We start from the raw sequence: 19,019 nt of genomic DNA, 5'->3' as shown, positions 1-19,019 counted from the left end.
AAAGAAGATGTGAGTTCACCTTCACATATTTTTTTCCCTACATGTAGAGCATGTTTAACTGATGCTTCTCTATTAAAATTGTTCATCTTACTCGCAAGTTTGTCCTCAGGCTTCATGGTTGGTATATGTATGGTTAAGTGGACATGCAATTAGTGTGAAACAAGCATATTTACTGATAGCAAATGAATTTCCTTGGATTTTCAGGCAATAGTATGACCAGCAAAAACGTATCACCAGATACACAAATTGGAGATAATTTATCTAAATTTCAAGGGTGGGACCACACCTCATCACTTCCCTTTCAGTTCCATGAGTACATATGCCTTCCTGCTCTATAGGCTGTTTATTTTCATTTTTTTGCTCCACCCTGCTCCCCTTGTCTCAGTTCTCAAGCCTCTCGTTAGTACATGGGAATCTGCACAGCCCAGGAGCCACTCTCTTTCATGAAACACCGTCAATCTAACTGAGGATGTGGTCCCTGCAAATGAAATGTTTGACAGAAATTACCACAAGTGGGATACTAAAGACTGCATTATTACAACTTAAAAAAAGAACATTTCTATTTTTATTTCATTGAGTCTGAAACTTACTTTTTTTGAGGCACTTACTTTGTGGCTTTTCACTGAAATAAGCATACAGAGTTAAACAACCTCGTCTTGTAGAAAGATATTTCTATAAGCTAAAGGTCATCTCATTGAATAACTTGCATTTTTAATTACTTTGACACTCCAACAACGCTATCAGCCAGTTTATAGTTCAGACATGACATTTTGCTTTGAGTGGATAAAGCACTACAATTGTGAACTGCAGCAGAGTCATTAGATGGTAGTTAGGGTAATTAACTTAATAAATTACAAGAAATGAACAGTTTTATATTAGCTAATTGTTTACTAGTGAAAGCTATTAGACAGAGTGCCGCAATATCTTGCTGTGGTGATTTCAGTGACATTGCACAGCGCTCTCATCAGACCAACAGAAACCTGGTTTATCCAAACCTGTGTCCATTTACTACTACACTGTACCAATTAAACTAGCCAGGAAGAGCCATACAGTAAAAAAGTCCTTTCTGAAAATGATTTATGCACCTACCTGTTTTGCTACCTTGTATTTTGCTGTGTTATGTTATAAAAGCTGCACTGATGACACATGCACTATCATTAGATATTTCTGTGCTGCCTATGGCACAACAGTGACCTCAGTGGCCTAATTCCCCCAGAGAGTGGGAATTTATAAGTCTATGACTTGGCTAACAGAAAGAGTCATCCCTCACAGCTGTAGAATTCATCATTCTCTGATTAAACACTCCTGATTCTTCTCATTGTGCACTTCTTCAGTATTTCAAATGATAAATACTATTGATATATTTTTCTATTTTTTTGATAGTATACTTTTTTAGGTGTTTGCCACTTAGGGAGACATCAGAAGCAAAAAAATCACCATGCTTTTTACTTTCTTCTTCATTCCTATCATCAACTAGTTAATTATCAAAGAGCCATATACCTAGGCTACATATTTCGATATGCTTTAGCCATGATTTCCAATGCACAGCAGGCCTTTCTGCCTTTGCCCATCCCCAAACCAATCAATGTATTTCTCTCTCCACACAGAGACAGACAGCTTTGCAGCATACACAGACTGTAAAATGGTGGTACGGATGTAAGACTTGTATCTGCTTGGGTGTGTTTTTGTAAAAATCCAGAGAGGAGCACGGTTTTGGCTGGCCCAGTCTCAATAACAAACTCACCAATAGCATCAACCCCAATCAGGAAGTATAACTTGGCAGATAACACTCTGTGTGTCGTTCTATATTTGTATGTCTGACTGACCTCTCGTGTGGTTGTGAACTAATGTCAAAGGATCTCTGAACTGAGATCCTAAGAATTGAATCAGGAATCTTCAACAAATAATAGTATGATCTGAGATCATGGCAAAGAGGTTGCTAAAAGCAGGCACTCGTCCAAACGGGATAACACGAGGCAGAACTATCCCGATCATGAAGGATTCCCACAAGGGCACGACACCATTAAACTACTGGACGAATACCTCCCTTTCCACAGCATATAAGCTTCTCTCAGGCATTGTAGCAAACAAGCTGAGTAGGCACATGAGTCAATACATGAGCACAGCTCAGAAGGGCATTAAAATAACAACAGGGGGCCAGTGCAACAGCTCTTGGTTGATAGCAATATGCTAGGATTCTAAGATCTGGCAGACCAACATGAGCAGTGCCTGCACTGACTATAAGAAAGCCTATAAGTTCAATGCTCCACACATGGATACAGAATTGTTTAGCACTGGACAAGCCCAATAGTGTGATAATAACATTCATCAAGAACTCAATGTGACTGCAGAAGACAACACCAGAGGCAAACTTGAAGTTTGTTGTACCAAGTAGGTCACCATCAAGCACAGAGGTGCCAAGGTGATGCACTGTCCCCGCTGCTGTTCTTCACATCCCTAAACCCACTAAGCCAGCTCATCAATAGCACTGGATCTAGGACATCTAGGACTCAGATCTAAGAGAGGAGTCACCATCAACCACATTCTGTACATGGATGACCTCAAGCTGTATGCCAGAAGTGAGTGGCATATTGACTCACTGATCCATCTCAACAGGATCTATAGCAAGGACATCCATATACTATTCAGACTGGATAAGTGGACTGAATGGTCACAAAGAAAGGCTTAACCTTAACCATAAGTGGTGGGGATAGTGTACAGGAACATCAGTGCTGCATATGGACTACAAGACAAAATATGAGACACCAAGGTGGTTGATCACAACATGGCTGAGGTCCTGGAGTTCCAGACAGGCAAGCGGTTGCAGGCCAAACATCCTGGTAGTTAACAAAGACAAGAAGAGTGTGGTTGTTATAGAGTTGTTTGGAGACAAAAGGATCAGGAAGAAGTATGAGACTGGAGTAGATGAGATTAGCAGATTGGGTTACAAAAGTGTGAATTCAAATCAAATCCTTAGCTGAAAATTGTTTGCCAAGCCACTTAACACTGACCTATGGCTCATTGAAGCATAAAAAAGACACCTAACTCACACAGCATGAACAGGCTGAGAAAGTCAGAGTTTCAGGGAAAACCTGAAAAAAAAGCCTATATCAGCGGTAATATAGAAGTTTTTTTATGAGTGGTGACACCTGTCGTTCAGGAGAGTAGTGCAGTGATTAACCTTGTGCCCTCAGAGTTAGTATACATGCAATGGAGCTATGGTGACATCACTTTTTGCATGTGAAACGGCCAATGCAGTGACCATAAATTGCTCCTTATACCCATTGTTCTTACCCTTGTGAATGGTGCCACACGCCAAAAGTGACATCACAAGCTGGGCTTTGCTGTCGTTTCAACTGTTTGTTCGTTGTTTTGTAACCTCACACAGTTGCATGGTCAACGCTGTGAGCTTGAAGACATGAGGATAAGCTTGTGTCTGGTTTTATCGGTAATTTAAAGATGTATCAGCACAGAAGCTTTAGAGATTCATAGATTATACAGAGAAATGTTGCATAAGTTTGAAAAGACTTTCTGGTGAAAAAAAGCATTTTTTTTGCTTGTGGTTTTAACTTCTTCTCATCCTCTACTAGCACTGAGAGGTTTTGTCTCAGTGACAACACCTATCATTCAGGACAATGATGCAGCAAGTATATGCGTCCTCAGTGCTGGTATAAATGGTACAGAGCTGTGGCACACAACACAACCACTGCAGCATCTTAGCAACTTAGCAAACTCCTATTTTATACTGTATATAAACTGTATGTATCTATAAGTAAACAGCACCTTTGTCCACTTTAATAAACGTCAAACAACTGCAAACTGGGAGTTCTCCTAAAGCTGTTTAGACAAAATGATAGCTGTTTGTATCTTTTCTCATCTTTGCAGTGTGAGAAACTAAATCATAGATTACCAGGGGAGAAATTTTAGAAAACCTGTAGGAGAGTGGGGCTGGCAATGTCCTTTAGTGAAATCCACGAGGCACATGTGGGCTTCAAGTCCAAAATCTGCAGTATGACACATTGCTTTCAGTTTTAACAACTATCTTTTTGGTTAAACTTACACCATAGTCTAGCTGCTGTGAAAAGATGCAGCGTGTTTCACATGATGCAAACTGAGGTGTGTAAAAATGCCCTCAGGAGCGAAACAGTGTGACTCAAAACACATTATGTAAAAGTCGTGACTGATCAGAATTAAACTGTCATGGAGACAGAGGGAGCAAATTTTAATATTTGTCACTGTATTGCTTCCAATTATAGCTGTGAACTACTTTTCATAATATAAAGTAAATAACAAGTTCAATGAATGCTGAAGTTAGAAAATACTAGTGGTGATATTCCTTCAAAATGAAAGTGCAGTGGAAAGTGTGAATCTCTCTGACAGAGTATAGGGGATAACTGCACCAATATACTGTGAAACAACGGAGAGAAAGTAATAAAGACACTCCAGTGTGTAACGTGCAGTCTTCTTAGCCAATCCTTGATATTTTCGGCTTTGTTGTGATTTGCTGTCATTTGGTTTTGTTTCAGTGAGTTCTTTGTCATATTGATTTGATTTGTTTTATTCTGTTTCATAATGATTAGGCTGAAAAATATGACAGACGCATCCTTCTGTGGGACACAAGCTCATTGAAAGGAAACTATGTGTATGACTTTACATTACAATAGACAGAGCCATTTTTCTTATCAATTGGCACAAATAGTAATACAAATTAAATGAATAGGTTTTGGGTTAAGCCATAGTCTGTGATGTCTAGCTAAAGTGGATGAAGGGCAGACAGAGTACAAGGAGTAACTGATGATAAATGATCTTTAATTTAACAGAAAAATAAAATTTTTTATTAGGTTTTATCTTCACAAGGAAATCACACTGCTCAAGCTGGCTTGCAGTCTGCACTATTTAGTCTTGAAACCATACAGACCACTGGGCCAGGGTAGATGTAAGGTCATTAATATCATGTTGTAAGGATCAGTCTTATGCAGCCACACTGCGTATGAATGGATCTGTGAACCTTTTCATTCTATTCAAATTCTCTTTGCCCATAATCATCGTCTAGAAGGGAAAATCTATTGCAAAACACTAGGGGAATCCCCCGGTGTGTCCCCCTGCCTATAAGTGCTCTTTTCCTAATAGGAATTAATCCAGGAAACGTCAACTGCCCTGAGGCTTTGCTAAAAGGCAGCTGCACGTGAATCGTAAAGCGAGTGGGTAGGTTGAGGTGAGGCGAATTCTAGGGAGAGATGTTATTCAAACAAAAAGTACCACCACCATCTGCTATGTTAAACTTTAACAAGAAGGATTTGTTAAGTAGAGGACTATTCATCTCCGTGTTGTGTGTTGCATTTTTGAAATTGGCCTGTTCTTATAGAGATCCTTTCTGACTTATTATTTCACCATGAATGAGTTCAAATAGGATCACTTACGAAACAGTATTGGAGAAACGTAGGATTTAATGCCTTTGGCAAGGAGTCTCGCTCAAGGAATGTTTGCTGACACAGGAGGGTGAACATATTCCTTCAGCTTGGAGGATAATTTTCTTATTTACCACCGCACAGTTTTGCCAGATACACAAATGGTAGAATAAACTTCAATTATATCAGAGTAAATTAACATATGGCATTTAATTTGCACATTGGCCGGCATCTGTTTGTGTTTTGTACATCCGCTATTATACAGATGCATGAGGATTGATGCAGCATTTCCAACCAATCAATAATTAATTGTGCCACGGAGTTTTTGATCTTGTGTAAGTGTGTCATGACTTTAAAAAGGACAAGGACTGCTGGGCCAAGCAGAAATGCTTCAGCATACCCATTTGACACTGCAATCATACTGGATGGTTTATTCAGTTAATGGGTTCAACCACAGTCGGACACACACACACACACACGCACAGAGAGAGAGAGCACACACACGCACACACACACACACACACACACACACACACACACACACACACACACACACACACACACACACACACACACACACACAGAGTTAACTTCCTCCATGATTCACATTCACACAAACACACACTACTACTGATCTACACTAATGGTTTGTATGACTGCTGCTCTCTCTCTCTCTCTCAGGCACCACACAAACAGATCAACAGTCAGTCATGTTTTGTCACTCTTCGGTTTAATGCTCACACCCCCGGGCTGACATGGAAACACGCGTACACATGAATCTGCGCCTACACATAGCTATACTAGATCCATTCAAGTACACAAAAAGAATCAATCAGATTACCGGATATTATGCGTTCACATGTTTAAATATACCTCAAGCAAGAGACTAGTCAGATTAACGAGGTATTTGGAAATGCAAAAAATGACAGTTTTCTTTTCTTTAACGTCACTAAAATGACACATGGAAGCTACGCAATGAGCTATTGTTTATGTAGAGAGAGCAGGGAGAGCAGCGAGGCCCCTATTCAATCCTTGTCCTTGCAAAGCAGTACTGTAGGTCTTGGGTGCACCAACTATGTGGGTGTCTCCAAGCACACCTGCTATTTTGGTTCATGTAGGTACAGCACAGCAGTCTGATTACAAGCATATTTGTTCCTGTGAGGGTGCTAGGGTTTTTTGCTTATGAAAATTAGAACTATATATCTTATAAAGATCGATATTTATATCAAAGTTGACCTTTTAGTTGCTATGTCCTCTGTGAGACTATTTCAATTCAATTCAGTTTTGTCTAAATAGTGCCAAATCACAACAACAGTTGCCTCAGGCGGCTGCTTGGCAGTTCACTTTTTAAAGAGGTCTAAAATACCACAAGTGGTAAGAATCTCAACAGTAAGTGTTGCTAACTTGGGGTGCATACAGTGGGATGATTGTCATGCTGGATATAAATTGTTCACTATACATTTTATGTCTGAAAATTCCAGAGATCCCATGTCTTGGGGACAGTGACTTTGTTTCTAAGAATTAACTATGTGTACGTGTTTTTGAAAATAATCTTTGTGGAAAATCAGGTTTTACTACTTTGAGAAAACAGCATGTAGTGTGCTTTTTCCTTACACCACAACCTTACACGGAAACACTTAACCATTTTGACTTACACAAATCATATCCATTCAAATACACAAAAAGAATCAGATTACCCCTTAAACTACTATGTGGCTGAGTGTACACATGTATAAAAATACTGCATGCAGGAGAATAATCAGATTAACAAGTTTAATTGATTGCATATGCTTAAAAGTCATTTCTACATTTCTTTATCACTTTATCACTCTTTTAAGCTTAGACACAAGCTTGAACCACCAGACTTCTCAGGCTTGTAAAACTACCCGAAATTCAAATTCCACTTCAATATCCCCCAGATCCTGGAAGTTCTCTATGGTGCCTCTAAATTCCTGTGAACAGCCTTTAACCTGAATTTCTGTAGCAAGTTACAGGGCTTCTTACCGACAAAAATCCTACTTTTCACACAGTGTCTTTGATTTCTGGCTTAAAATAATTCCTATTAATATAAAATGCACTTCACTCTCAACAGACTATTTATAATCTTTACCGAGAGCCGATGGAGATTTCACAGTGACCTGTGATCAGTGGGGAGCAAGACATCCTTCCCCTGGGCTCTGACACAGAGCAATCTGTCACAGCACATGTATCATCCTGAATACTGAATAACTACGATAATGCTGCCATCTCTGCATATATTGTTTGAGGTGCGATCGGGTTCAGAGGAAATTGTTTGGACCCTTCAATCTTCTGATAGTGTGTTTTGAAAACCATCAGTCCTATTCTCTCATGTATCGCCGCATTTTTACAGAGACTTTATATTGACAAGTTTCCCCCTCCTTCATCAATGTTGTTTTCATGCCTTTTCATCTCTAACGTCTTTCAATGCAATTGCATTGAAAGACTAGTAATTATTGTAGATTGCTGTCATTTCCGCAGGTTATTCCTCGCCTGTGTACTGCAAAGCACAACTTAACTGTGCAATTCCCATCTAATGGTTTGTATTCCAAAGCACACTTTGAAGATCTAGGGACAGATGCACAGCGCAGTGCAGCCATAAATGTGAGAACGTACGTATATGTATTTCAGGTTGTTACACAAAATAATTTCTTCTTGAACTCAATATGAAAAAGTGGTGCTAAAAAGGTCACAAGAGTTCTACACTTCCATAAACTCACGAGATTGACCAAATTTCAACAACTACATATATTCAGGATTCAGGATATACAATGGCAGCAAGTAAATGTTACACATTATCACAAACATCTAGACTCAACTACCAAGTATCAACCTTATCTATACAAAACACCAGTCAAAACATTTAAAGTCAGACCCTTATGGTACTTTAAAGCATCCAAAGTGTTCATGAGATGTCACAGTCTAATGCTTAGTGTCAATTATTACATTATATAACAGACTGCAGTCGTGGTTTTCAGTTGAGAATGGCACAATATTTGCTAGAAGACTTACAGCGGAGCTATAGGCCTCAGTGTCTGTAGCCACAAATAGCATTAATACATGGTAATAGACCTATTCTCAGCAGCTCTACTTTGTTAGCATGTCATTATTGTCTTGTCTCAGGCGAGAACAGTGACAGGTTTGTTAGAGGCTCTTGTTACAACAGCAAAGTGACGAGGGGCGCTGCACTGCTCAGTCCTTTGTGTGCATGTTCACGAGTGAGTGTGCCCACTCTGAGTGTGGCTGACATTTACATGCACAGTGCAGTTATGTGTACACACATCTGGGTCTGTCATAAGCCTGACATTTTCATGCAGTCTGCATTTAGTTAGGTTGACTGGCAGGAAGAAGCTTTGTTTGTAAATACTGTCAATCAATCAGCCCTGGGGCACCCACAATGGATATCCACACAGGCAGGCGCACACACAGACACACGCGCTGTCACGGAGTCACATCCAGAGCTTTGGCTCGCGACTGTTGATCTAAGCAAAACGTCAAGTGAATATTTATGATAATGTGCCCTGACTGCTTTTTTAAATAATTTAATGTGCCAATTATTCAACCAGCGCAGACAGTCCAGAATAGAAGAGGGCAAAGGTTTGACAGCAAAGTCCCTGAAGTACACAAACTCTGTCCATCTGCTAGACGCACTGCAAAAAGAAAAAAATCACACTAACTGTGTCACTGAGCTAAACATGGATGTTATATTAACTGGTGGATTCGGCAGAACCTCGTCAAGCTTCACAGCAAAAGAAGTGGATTTCTTACAACTAAAACTAAAATGGTTTCATTTATTGAAACCAATCATTATGAAAAAAGTGGAATTTCAAAATACCTCAAATTACTTTCAAACCTTGTCATGTTTTTTTTTTTTTTTTGCAGAGTACCATAGCCATTAGGTATTCACAAGACCCAGGGGACAGAATTTGATGTTACAAGCTTTAATTATGAAAATAAGTGCCACATAATTAATGATTCTGAGTGGACCTCTCCTTTGGGACCTGGCAAACTGAGGGCCCTGTCTAGTTGCCCTATCTTAAGAGGTGAGATGTCCCCCTGCAGCTTCCCCAAGGGAACTGAGTCAGTATTTTTAAAGTCCTACTGACTGGCTCGATCTGTTCGTTTTTCACTGCAGTATTCATTTTGAAATAGCCGTGCTCTTTCTTTTCTCTACGTCTTTTTCTCTCTCGCTACATCATGCACATAATTTTCCCCCCAAATGGTCCTCAAACTTCTCTCTCTTTCTCTTTATCTTTTCATGTCTTTCCATCTCGCTCAATCCTCTCCTGATTTATTTCTCCCATCAAATTTAATTTCTTTGCTTCTCTGTCTGTTTAACTTCGATTCATTTCCTCATGCTTCACTTACACTCATATATTGAGGCAGATTAGATGTGTTTAACTGCCTTGCAACAACATTTTCACCTTTATAGATGAACTGGTGGTTAAACCATCAGATATTGAAAAAAAAAATGTCAGATCGAAAATAAATAGCCAAGGCATGCTAAATCAGTTTTTTTTGTTCATGCAGTTTTGGTATGCCTATTTACCACAGTATAGTTTCTCAAAGCGAAATTGTAATATCTTTTGAAAGCATATTTTTGAGAGCTCATTAACTTGGGGAAAAAAATCTTCTCATTGCCGCAGATACAGTTAGATATATAATTGTCTTCTGGATGTCTTCAGAGCTCCCCTTTAGCCCCTGTATGTGTGACAAGTTGATTTTAGTTGTCAAAGCTGCAACAACTTTCCCTAGAAAATAAAATAATTTGAGAGGAAAACTATGAGGTCTAAAGAAAGTCTGTATCATTATTCATCACATGGTGAGCTGAGACAAAAAAAAAAAAAAACAACAAGAAATAACTCAGTTTAGACATTTCTTCTATAAGACTGGTGAGTTTTTAAATGTATGTTTGATAGCTAATTGCATTGACTCTGAGACCAGAATTGGTATCTGTTCCTGTTTCTTTTTACTTTCAGTACATGCAGGAGCTACACTATTGTACTGTTTTCTATAGTCAGGAAACATTTAGGACACACTGCTTTCCTGTAACACTGCACGCTAAACCTGACCTTCTTACTTCTTACAAAATTTGAAGTAAACTGAAAACTGAAAGTGTTTGCTTTTCAAACGGGAGCTACATTGCTTAACTGTCTGTGGATGAGAACAGCCAGAAAAGCATACTGGCTTCTGTAGTGCAATATGTAAGACGTTAGTCTTTTAGACATTAGAAGCGGTAGACAGTAGCTGTCAGTGAGCTGCCCAATTAAATTCATTAAACGAGGGTGAAAATCTTGATGATGCACCCCCAATATTGTCCTTGCACTTCAGGTTTGTTGATCTTCAAAAGGGTTTCTGTTTCACATTCATTTACGTTAAACAGTCCTTAGTCTGAACTGCCACCCTGTTCCCTGAGAAACACATGTAAAAACCTATAATTACAGTGTATTGTGTTTTTGAGGTTACAAGTCTCAAGCTGCATCTGTGTTGTTAGCAATTTACTCACACCAGAATTAAGTCTCCTTGTGATCCCATAATTGGGTATTGGTCATTGCTGAAATAAACTGTCTGTCTCTGTCTTTATAAATTTGCACATTGTTACTACATCATGCTGAGAATTTTATACTCCTGTTTGTTCCCTTTTTGTGGTTTTATGTTAATTTACCTAGCTTAGTAGATCTGTGGAGCTAGGTGTGTAGCTTCATAAATCTGGAGCTACTCACCTCTTTACCCACATAATCCTTTGCTTCCATTTTCCTGCTTAAAATATTCTTCATAACACCTTTTCTCGGAGATGGATTATCATCGAGAAAACAGATAATTACAGTGGAAGAGACTTTCCTATTTGTTTTCCATGGCATATGCTCATTTTAAATCAATTTATTTTATTTAATGCTTTAGAAGAGGAGTTTTATTGATTAATTCAGAGCTGATGGAAACTAACATTAATTTGTTAATGAAATCCTTCTTTCATGTCTTTTTAATGACTTTATGAACATCAAGTTACAGATTATATGAATTCATTTTGGGAGCCCGAGATACTAGGAAATTTCATATCTCGCTTTTCTATGTTATAAATAAGCTGTTAGTGGATGCATAGAAGAAAAATATGGTTACCTTACATCTGTACATGATGTCTATTATAAGCAGAACTACTCACTCACTCACTAGGTTAGAGATGTAGAGCAGTAAACAGCACTCATCAGACTTTTTAATCTCTTTGAGTCACATTTTCTGTCTTATTATTTACCTCTTGTTCTCAGTATGTTGCACTGGTCCTTTTCCGCTCTAACGAAATAACCCATCTGTTCTGGTTTCTCTGACTGAAAGGAAATCTTCTTAATCAAGCCTTCCATTTCAGATGTCAGCTTTAAACTTTAAGCATGGTCTTCAATCTTAAATGTACTTCTCAATGCAATCAGCAGCAATTTTAACTGTTACACAGATGCCGAAGTAGGGTATGGGGCAAATACAGAACATATAGTTATGAACTTGCTTCATTGTAACACCAAGTGTCATGTTTTTCGAGTTGAACCCAGTAGACCTTTGACACCGCAGCTGTCCCCGTCTCTTTTTAAATTCTAGTGACAGTGGGTTTTACACTTGTCACACAAGCACCTTAAAAAGTGACCAAATGATTACATATTTTATCATAACAAAGATAAATCTTGCACCTTATGAAAGTCCAGATTTACTGAAACAGCACAATTTTGATGTGTGAAACAGAGTTTTCCATCAGAGAAATAGTGAGTTGTGTTGTCCAATAGCCTAAAAATCTCCTAATTTGTTCTGTGAAGTAAATCAATCTATTACATGCAAATTTCTGAGACTTGGGATGAGGTAAAATATCTTTCTGTAAATTTGATTTTTATTACTCAGTAGGGCAGAAATTCAACATGTCCTGATTCAGTTCTTTAGAGTGAAATGACACAGAATAACCCCTGATTACTCTTTTGTTCACAGATTTTGTCTCCTTAGAATCTTTTCTCCATTCATGATCTCTTCTGATTTTATTGCATACAACTGCTAGTTCTACGCATGTCACTGGAAATGCATTGTTCATTTCTAAAGTTTTAAATATGGCTACAAAATACAAGCCTGACAATTGTGTTGTCATCATTTTCTAACACCTTCAGAACAGGTATTTATGAGCACAGCATGGCCACTTTCCTTTTAGAGCTAATAACAATTACAGTATGCAGAATACCGGTTTAGATTATCTTTTTGGAAACTATAATGAGATGATATTTTGGTTTTGTTTTGTTTTAGATCCCACTGGCTGCCAAAAGCAATTATATGATGCCAGAGTCTGTGATGAGACATTTGGTCTTTATACCAACTTTCACAGTGTGAGCTAGACAGTGATAGGAAATCAAAGCTGGACTGAAGTCTGAAAGTGTCCAGTGACGTTATGATGGTATTTTTGTTCACACATAACATTCTCCTTTTGCTTAACAGACTGTGATTTCCTGCGTGCATTGGAGCATTTCACTGTTGAATTTTAGACTGTGTCAGAGTTAAGCACCAACTCTCTTTTAGAAAAGGGTCATACCCATGATCTGATGGGTAGATGAAGCAGCTGCATGAATTCAGGCGCTTCACTGAACGATGGCAGAAGACAATTCAGGGGAGATGCATAAATCTTTATCAGTCTGATTGTGTTTTGACCTGCACCTTAGTCAAAAGCTTTGGGCAGTGACCAACAGAATGGGATTATGGATTCAAGCAGCCAAAGGGAGGTTTGTCCACACACTAACTGGGCTTGGTATCCGTGACAAAGCGAGTAGCCAGACAATCCAAAGGGCCTCAGAGTTAAGCTTGTTCCAGTGCATTCAGACGGCCAAATTATATTGTTTGGCAGCTGGTAAGGATGCCAACCCCGTCATGTGCATCCCTTTCAATGTATACCATCTACGGCTGATTGAGAGAACAGTCCACCGTAGGCCGAGGATGGCTGGATATGCACGCTGGAGGGGCTTCCAGCTGGCAGGAGAGCTCAGTGGGACTCCCCATAAGGAGCGGAGTCTGTAGGAAAACAAAGATGAATACACTTCCTTTTTTGCTGATACCTCAAACATGACGTGAGGAATAAAAAGACAGGCATCGAATCATGTACTGTCTGGCATGAAACCATAAACAGTAGGCACAGCTTAGTGTGCAACAAATTGCCAAGAAAAGGGTTTCATTTTTTCAAATAATGTGGGGCAACTACAACGGCTCCAGTTCCTTTTTAAAATACTGAATGTGTTTTCTACCAAAATGATAAACCTTCTGTTTATTAATACCATAATAAATCATTCTGCAATACCTAATGATTCTGTTGAAACAGCTGAAAGTCACTGACCACTTTGTTAGGTACACCTATTCAACTGCTCGTTAACACCAGTCACCTTGCAACAACTTGATTTAGGCATGTAGGCAAGATGATCTGCTGAAGGTCAAACCCAGAATCAGAATGGGGAAGGAAGATGATTTAAGTGACTTTGAACGTGACATTGTTTTTGGTATTTTCCAACACAACCTTACCTGAGATTTGCAGAGAATGGTCTGAAAAACTGAAACTATCCAGCAAGCTGGGTTGCAAATGCCTTGTTGATGTCAAAGGTCAGAGGAAAATGTCCAGAATGCTTCCATATGATAGGAAAACAACAGTAACTGCAATAAATTTAATAAGAAAAGATTGTAAAAACCTCCTTGGGTCTGATGAGTCTAGATTTCTGCTGCAACCTTCGGATGGTTAGGTCAGAATTGGACTTAACATGAAAGCATGGATCAATCTGGTGCCATGTCACAAAGCTCAAATCAACTTACACTGGTTTCTTGAACATGTCACTAAATGCACCCCACAGTCACCAGATCTCAATCCAATTAAGCACATTTGTGATCCGATGGAGTGGAAGATTCACATAATGTACGAACTGTGTGATTTCATCCCATCATAGTTCTACATAATAAAGTGTCTGAGTTATAAATGCTGTTATTTCTAAAGTATTTTCACCTGCATTACCAGAATATTCCCGATTTAATGTTGAGAGCATTGCACAAAAAATAGCACCAGGAGCCCTTAAATGCCAGACTGATGTAATTAATAAAGTCAATCATTATACACAATCTTTTAAAGCTGGAATATAGTTGTATGTCCTTTTTGATCAGGTAGAGTACAGATTCTGGATTATGGTATGCTTGAAGAAGGATAATACCCTGCCTTTGTCATAGATGGAATTAGAATATGACATCGCATTGCTCAATATGGAACATACCTCAGGAGGCGTTGACTGGAACTGTCGTTGTTGTTGCAGATTTCTTATGTCTAGTACAGGCAAATGGATGGCACTAAAGCACAGTTACAAGTAGGTCAGTTGTTTTATTTATGCTCTTCAAAATAAACTGCCATGTTCCAATATACAATGGCAACGAATGCAGGTGCTGCTCCTGTTTTTTATAACTAAAACGACTTAATTTTCCATATTACCATGGTGCCGTTAAAGATAAATTTAATCAGTTTTACTTGCCGGTAGACATTTAATTCAATACTGTGATATCTAACCTTCAGCGCATTGTGTCAGAGGTTAAAGGATTACCAATATGAGATTAAGTCAGCATTAATCCCCAGTGTTTCTCTTTTCTATAAAAAATATAAGCCAAGACTTAGCATCCAGCTAAACCCTTTATTTTTTCCAGTCTTCTCACTAAAGATATTTGTCTTTGAGTGTCAACGACAAGCTAAATACAGAATCCGTGGTAGTAATATATGCAAGAGTTACCTAAGTCTTTATCCTGTGGTTAAGGATAGAGGGAGTCCTTTATGAAAAATTGCAAACATAATATAGTTAGGTTAATACTTCTAAAATAATATGCTAGCATGTAGAGTATGATTAAAAACATCACTTCATTTTATTTTTATTAACATTTTCTTCAACAGAATATTGTCACAGTGTCTTTTATTAATGTGTCGTTTTGTGTCCAAATGTACTACAGTGTACAGTTTACAACAGTATAGTGCATAGTATTAAATATACTATATCATATTTTATATATCAGTATTTTAATTTCATATATATTGCACTCACCATTCACGGTTGGCGATTCATCCTCAGTTTTAGGTACACAAAGAAGTGTCTTGGTTTAAAAAACACTGGATGTGACAAAAATAGACTAAAAAGAAGCTATTGCGTTTTAACAGGAAAAAAGTAAATAAAAAAATATATACAAGGGGAACTTTGCTAAAGATAGAAGATGATGATGTCAGATGTGATTAGTACAGGAATAATCTTCTCTGCTGCTGCTCTACAGTTATGATCTTTGATTCAATACTACCTAACCCTGACATTTGAGGTCAAATGATGACCTTCATGGGATAATTTTATGACATCATGTCCTCTTTTATATTAATACTGTACCTCAGTACATGCCTGTGTTGTAAGATGACGCTCCCGTCGACCTCAAAATCTGTTTTAATCCTAAATGAAGTGCAAAAAAATAAATAAAAAATAAAATAGCAGCAGCATGTGTTAAAACAGATTTTTGCTTTACAGTGTGGTTGTACCTGCAGTTGAACAATTTTCTTAGTTTTCCTTTAACATATATATTTTTTCATGAACATGGCGAATAATATTATCTGTAAAATACAACTTTTTTTTTCCAGTGAGACCTATATTATTACCTATAAACAGGAGATAATTAAGGGACTTACTGTACAAAAATTAACCAATTTTAAGCGTACCCTGCAATGGTCAGGCCCTGCTCTGCTATAAAAATGCTAGCCTATTGTGATGTTGTTGCTAGGCAACATGATTGTGTCATAAAATCACACAGTATATCACAATATTAAAGTTACGTGGATACATAAAAGATGATATTGTTGTGAAATCAAATTACACGATGTTCTTCAGAGGTGTTCAAGGTGCATAAATGCTACAAATGGTCCATTTTAGCCAGTTGGTAGGTGGTTGCTATGCAACATGATGATGTTATAATATGTGATATAGATAAGAGCCTTCAGGGCCCTAAGATGCACCTGTGTGCGAAGTTTGGTTGCTGAACTCCAGACTATGCAGGGGGAGATTTCCGGTCGATGGAGAGAAATATTTGGTCTATTATTGTAAAATGTGCATTTTACACATTTTTTAAAATCATTTTGATTAAACATTTTATTTTACTTATTCAGGTATTTCTTAACCGCATTATTGTGTCCACCTCTGCTTCTTGTACCTTGCAAATATAGATCTATCACATCACATTTCAGTTATTATAAAATACTAAAGTACTCCAAAACAACAGAAGGGGCGTTTATATACATCGTAGACTCTTTTGTCAGACTACAAGGGGTCGGTCAATGCAGCGCCAGTGATAACTCATTCTCTCATTTCCTGTGCCACTCTCACTAAAGTTGTAAGTCTGATAGAGCACAGTCACCCAATCTGTGAATGTCATATCTGTATGAACTACAGAAGTTAGTGACCTCATAACTGTAATCTCCCTCTCTCTCTTCCTTTCTCCCGCTCTACTGTTTGCCATTCCATTCCCCTAGTAAACAGGAAGAGATAATCTGAGCAGAGATTATTGTGAGATTAGTTGTGTCTACTGTATGTTATTTGTTTGTAATGTGGCGGAGGACACAAATTCATTGGCGACACATAGTCAGATGATGTACGAAGGGAATGACTGACACAGGAGAGATGGACGAATTATTTCCGTGGTTAAGAAAAACTTAACAACATCTAACCAAGTCAAGAACACTCTTGAGATGGCAGATGCATCACGGTCAAAGTCTTCAATCAAGAGGTGCCTTCATGAAAGTAAATACTGAGGTTTTATAACAAGACGCAAAACACTGATTACACTCAAGACCAGGATTGCATGATTGTACTTTTTGAGAAAACGTCAAAAAGAGCCTGAGAGGTTCTGGAAAAAACAAACAAACAAATAAAAACTGATCAGCCAGTGATTCAAACTGGAAATGGATAATGACCCAGAGCAGACGGCAAAAGCAACCCAAGAAAAAGCAAAGATAAATGAGACGTTCTCCAATGGCCAAGTCAGTCACCTGATCTCAACCTAACAGCGTTATCTTTCCCTTTATTAAATATAAAACTGAATATAGAAAGACCCACAAACCATGGTTGTCTAGACTACACGTATTGGTTTCAAAACTTGTAAAGTTAGGCTTTATATTTGAATTTACGTTTTGTTTGTCCCCCTGAAATAGGAGCCTGTGTGTAAAAAAGTCTAATTTCTAAAGTTTAATCGTGGTGTACAGGGGCAAAGATACAGAAGTTATGTCTTTCTCCCAAACAAACATTATGGATGACACTATATAATATGAATTAACCATTTATCCTTTCATTTGCTTTCATTTTGTCATGAAAAGCTGCCAAAGCAGTGGTACAGCGATCTTTGACCTAATTTCAGACCATATTTGTGAACCAAAATTACCCAACTGGTCAATTCCATGTGTGGCACAGTGAAACTGTGGTAAGTACGGTAATGCCCTGAGTTTTAAACCACTGGCTCGCTGGGCCCTTCAGTGTGGCGTATGCTCTGTCTATGCCTGCATGGGTTCTCTTCAGGTAATCTGGCTTCCTCACATAAACCAAAGACATGCATGCTAGGTTTACTGATGATTAGAAATTGGCCGTAGGTGTTAATGTGAGTGTGAAAAGTTGCCTGTCTGTGCAAAAGATGGATAACCTGTTCAGGGTGTACCCAGCTTCTTTCCCATAAAAGCTGGGATGGGCCCCCCTCGACACCGAACTGCATAAATGGGAGAAAATGGATGGATGCATGGATTCATGGATTGCATATAAACTAATATTTCTTGGCTGTATTTGATCAGAATCTTCTGTTTGCTGTCTGTGCATTTGGGCAACTGTGTGTGCTTTCTCCACTGCCAATCTTATATTGTTTTAAAGGGCAGCTTAGAGGCCCTGGGGTGTCTGGACTGAAGAAAATGCAATATATCAACCTGCTGAATGTTGTGCTGTTAACACTTTGGTAAAATAACCCCCTGGTCATAAAGATAGATAGCCTTTTTTGTAGCAAATTTTGCCGTTCCTATCTCAGAACACTTTATTATTTGCTTTGACTTTTAGTTTCCAAGATATGGATGAAACTGCAAATCACACTTGAAGCTTCTTAATTCCGTATTTTTTAACAAGACATTTAGGGAAAGACAGAGTAGGGCAAAAAATACTCCAGTATGGGTTGAAGGTTCTGCAGGTGATCTACCAACAGTTTGCTAATTTGTAGGTAAAGTCAGTTCCTTTCACTAATTACAGTTCAATCTAGTACACTTTGCAAGGTAAAAAACCAAACAGACCTGAAGGAGCACACAATCTACAACAACAACAAAAAATAAAAGTATCATTTTCACACAGGTCTTTAATATATCCAGATATGGGGCAAACTGATGGGTATCGTATGGCGTCTTGGGGGCTGGACAGCTGCTCTCTGGATAAATTTGACAATTTGGAGTGCAGGATTCAGAGAATCCTTTATTAAAAACAAGCCCACCTTATTTTATATCTATGTGTAACAGTGACTGAAAAACTGTACTTACTATCAGATCCTCCTGAGAGCCCCATGTTAATTAAG

At 38.3% G+C, this 19,019-nt stretch overlaps 1 protein-coding gene across 2 annotated transcripts in view; it reads right to left on the bottom strand.

The window, feature by feature from the left end:
• Positions 1–19,019, bottom strand: part of zgc:172282 (leucine-rich repeat and fibronectin type III domain-containing protein 1-like protein) — a 93,327-nt gene that overhangs the window by 21,644 nt on the left and 52,664 nt on the right. The gene's annotated exons all lie outside the window — the stretch shown is intronic.

This window comes from Oreochromis aureus, linkage group 14, assembly GCF_013358895.1.
Source record: "Oreochromis aureus strain Israel breed Guangdong linkage group 14, ZZ_aureus, whole genome shotgun sequence".
NCBI lineage: Eukaryota > Metazoa > Chordata > Actinopteri > Cichliformes > Cichlidae > Oreochromis > Oreochromis aureus.
The sequence above is the reverse complement of the archived record's forward strand: the minus strand, read 5'-3'. Positions and strand labels throughout refer to the sequence as shown.